The sequence below is a fragment of the Aulonocara stuartgranti genome (genome assembly GCF_965226115.1).
Source record: "Aulonocara stuartgranti genome assembly, chromosome: 5".
Lineage (NCBI taxonomy): Eukaryota > Metazoa > Chordata > Actinopteri > Cichliformes > Cichlidae > Aulonocara > Aulonocara stuartgranti.
The window spans coordinates 6,446,086-6,450,542 of record NC_138943.1 but is presented as its reverse complement, the minus strand read 5'-3'; the positions used below and the strand labels follow the sequence as shown (position 1 = coordinate 6,450,542).

Genomic DNA, 4,457 nt, shown 5'->3' with positions numbered 1-4,457 from the left:
CTTCTATCCTGTTTTCCTTCTCTCACCCCAACCGGTTGCAACAGATGGCCCCGCCCCTCCCTGAGCCTGGTTCCCCTGAAGGTCTCTTCCTATTAAAAGGGAGTTTTTCCTTCCCACTGTCACCAAAGTGCTTGCTCATAGGGTCATTTGATTGTTGGGTTTTTCTCTGTATGTGTTATTATAGGATCTAGCTTACAATATAAAGTGCCTTGAGGTGACTATTGTTGTGATTTGGCGCTATATAAATAAATTTGAATTGAATTGTTTATTTGCTGCCAACAGTACTAACACTTTGAGAAATGATGGTATGTGCTTTTATAGGTTGCTCCTCTGCGCGTACTCATACATATGTATGGTCTATGGTATTGATCAAAAAGTTCCGTTCATTTCATCACAAGGAGACTGGTGGGCCTCCAAGCTGCAGAGCTAAAAGCATTTGGCATGCCAATGGGATAGACAGCTTTGTGTCTTTTATGGGATTTAGTATGCCTCAGAAGAATTTTCTGCCTACTACATGACATGAATGAACTGGGTAACTAATGGAAATGTAATGAAAAATAAAGAGAAACTAATAAAGGCTGTTAAACAGCTTCACTTTGTTTTTTGACAGCACATTCAATAAAATAGAATCTTTTCTAATATTATTATTATATTGCGTAACACTTTATAATGTTGCACCATTAAACATTAGTAAGGCATTAAGCATTAATAAGTGTATTAGTAAGTGTATCAGCAATTCCTTACTAATGAGTAATGCCTTAGCATTAGTATACAGAAAGTAATTCAATATATGAAATAAGTAATTAAGTATTGAGATACACAGTTATATATACATAATGATTAAGATATGAGCTCATTGTTTGTGAGTGCGTTACTGGAGAATTTATATATACTCATTTCATACTGTAATTCATGGTTAATTCAGGCAGTTACTAGTTGTTAGTTAATTATTTTGTTTGACCTCATCTAAAGTGAGGACTACTTTTGCCTTATAAAACATTTATAAATAAATATGGTAGGACCTAAAGATTCAAACAGGTCTCAGTTAGCTTCACAACAGAAGAATGACACAGATGAAACAAAAGAGATACAGAACATACAAATATTTATTGCTAGATAAAAACAAAACCCACCGGAGGTTTTCAGAACACAGACATGTAGGTAGGCCCAGAGTCTGCACCAGAATTTGTAAGAGGGGTTTAAGTGAGAAAGATACATTGAGCAGTTGGAGCCACTGCTCAGCTTAAATATATTAACTATATAAATTAACTTACATATACATATAAGTTTCTTCATATTACAGTGTATGTCTCTTCGTTTTTGTTGTTTTTTTTATATGATGGTGGAGTTTTTTTTAAGTCCTGATGTTAGTGCTGATTCAGCTGCCAGATTGGATTTGAATAGAATATAATAATCTATCTAATCTATCTCTGCTTTGATTGATTGATTGATATACTAAAGTGTTTTCTTCTTTCGTGAACAGAATTTCCTCAGAGCTAAGCTTGATAAGTTTCTCTTGTTGCAATTTCCCTGGTCAAATCTTCAACCAATAATTGATAAAAACCAACGTGGCATCTGAATGATGTCTTTTATAACAGATGTATAGTTGGATTTTGTGGATATTGCAACATTTATATTTCTGATGAATGAACATCCACATTTCTAATAAAATTCCTGATACCTAAAGGTTTTATTAGACCTCCTAAAACTTCACATCCAAAAGCTTTATGATAGAGCAAATGCAGAAACAGAGGGGCTTTACCAAGCACACCAAAAGGCATTTTTATGTTATTTTATTTATGTGTTATTATTCATTCATTCATTCATTTTATTTTATTTTATTTTATTTTTTAAATATAAAGCATAATGTTCTGATTCTGGCAGCCAGTTCAGTTTCTCTTGTCTTTGTTTCTTTTGTTTTTCCTTGGTTGCCAAAATTGTTCTGTTTAATAAACATAAATATTGTGTTGCCCTTTTCTGTTGTCTCTCTGGTGGTTCAGTGACATTTTAGAAGTAAAAGGCTGGGGCTTAACAAACTTGCACAGTAGATGCACGATAACTGTGTGCCTATAGTGGGAACAGCACACCTGTTGCAGCTAGGGTGTAGTCAAAATTCAAATAGCACTTAAGAGTCAAAGTGACAGTAACAGGAGATATTGATTACATTTCATATGTCTTAAATGTTTTCACATTATCTGTATCATGTTTTTAGAAGTACAGCTGAACCTTTTTGTTATGCCTTTTTATGTAAAATCTGAGAAATGTTACAGCTTTTTTTTTTTTGTATCTTTAACTCAACCTTGAAACACCAAAGTACTGTCCATGAATATATTTTAAAGCAGGGCCTGTGGGGAGGTTAAATGAACCTAAATGAACCTGGATTTACTTGGATATTAGTTATATGCTCCTAGCTATGCTTTTATTATTACAGGATAGCTGCTGTGTATGATTCCAGCAGTGATCTTTAAAGTTAAAAGGAATTTCTTGCACACACTAAATGAAAAGTGTTTTATTCATCTCGTGTTTTACTTTTTGTTAAATTCATTTAAAGTAAAGACATTTATTTTGTTTATAAACAAAAATCTCACACAATAAATCTCATAAAAAATTTAACTTGCCTCACTTCAAGTACAAGCTTTGAATATAGGTTTACAGAATTTACATTTTAATTACTGGTATATTAAATGGAGATATTGTTCACTGTGTGAATGCTGTCTGTGAGCCACGTGTGCAGAACAAGCTCATATCAGACCTGCAGTGTTCTCTTTGAGAAAAGTAAATAATCGAGCTCAGCATGTCCAGCATGTGAAGTTAGTATATGGAACGCAAAAGTAGTGCTGTAGATAACAGGCACAATACTCAAACACAGCAGCTGAATGAAGTTCTGTAGTTTATTTCTGGCTAAAGGTAAGACTGTGAGAATCCCAAAAGTAAAATAAACATATGTTGTGTTGTAGTGTTAAAATCAACATGACAAGTGGAATTTATTTTGATGCCTTAAAAATCGTACCCCACACTATCGTTCATCTCCATTAAACCACATCCTTTTCTGAGGCAACACTTAACGTGCAATACCTGCACTAAAAATAGAGAGTTGTAATAGCACCTCTGCAGGGCGTCATGAATATTTATCAAAGGGTTAATGTATAATTCTGGTGTGTGGCTTCGGGGTTGATATTGTAGCTTTTAACAGTGATCCTCATCTATAGCAATAAATATCCTGTAACCTGCGACGTACAGGATCCCTTTTCTGTTCCCTTTTCTCTAGATGTTCACCTGCATTGTCGTAGCTTGAGCTCAGCTGTCTTTCCTAATGGCTCACAGGTCTGTGAACCTGTCAAAACAACAATAGATTAAAAGCTGACTGCATTTTCACCACAGTCATCAACAGTGAACTACAATTTATGTAAAGATAAATTGCAACAACTCAGTTTTTCTACTTATTTAAAATGACACATTTACAAAAATCTGACATTCATGTATCCATAATATTTAGTAAGAGTGACTGATTGTTAAGTGAGAAAAATGTAAACATATTAATGTCTAAACGTAAAGATATTAAATGACTCAGTAAGTCAAGTGCTAAATCTTAATGTTGAAAAAAAGAAAACTGTCAGGGTCCGATCCCTGAGCAGTTATGGACTTGTTATATTATATGTATTTTTGGTGTTGCTGCCCCTCTTCTCCATGTTTGTAGATATGAGTGTGTGTATGGGTGCAGGTGTGTCTGAACTCTTGTTTACAGGCACCTTCAGGCCTGGTGGGTGTGGCCCTGCTAGGGGACTGGCCACACCCGAAGCCACACACCTGCTGCTGATCAGGGCTCATCGGGGGAGCTACTTAGGAGAGTCTTGGAGCTCCCACCGACGCGGGATCATTGCGTTAGTCTCCCATGTCAGTGTGCGTTTAGGAGGTGCAGATCGTGTGTGCCCGCGGGGGTCAGTGTTTAACGGCTGCCTCTATTGTTTTCCTACAGGAGGAACGTGGAGAGGAAGGACAGCACGCACAGGGTGTGCAGAGTCACGACAGCGGGGAGCACGAACACGGACGCCACTGGAAGACACACACAGGAGTCTTGGGGAGCACGGGGATCAATTGTGCATCAATATTTACCACACTGTAAATAAACGCACTGTTGTTATTCAGAGCTCCGCGCCTGGGTCCTCATTCCCTACATACCCACGGTCTGCCAGCCAGACCGTGACAAAAACATTCTTACTAATAACAGGAACAAAGACCTACATAGAGACTGTTTTAACAGCAGGGACTAAGTATGATCTAAATATGAGATGTATGCATTTTCAGGAGTTACAGTTAGGACCAAAGTATTTGGACAGTAGCTTTGCAGTAGTAGTATTGCATTAACTGTTTAGGACATATGACTTACATACATATGGACCTGCTGAGCTCTCTCTCTCTCACTTATATATACATATATATATATATGTATATATAAG

The 4,457-nt window shown here is 36.5% G+C and overlaps 1 long non-coding RNA gene across 1 annotated transcript; it reads left to right on the top strand.

The window, feature by feature from the left end:
- The first annotated feature begins 3,754 nt into the window (after positions 1 to 3,754).
- LOC309707444 lies at positions 3,755 to 4,145 on the top strand. The gene is made up of 2 exons (XR_014276982.1): positions 3,755 to 3,894; positions 3,977 to 4,145. It is a non-coding gene; the product is annotated as an uncharacterized lncRNA (long non-coding RNA).
- Positions 4,146 to 4,457: the final 312 nt, after the last annotated feature.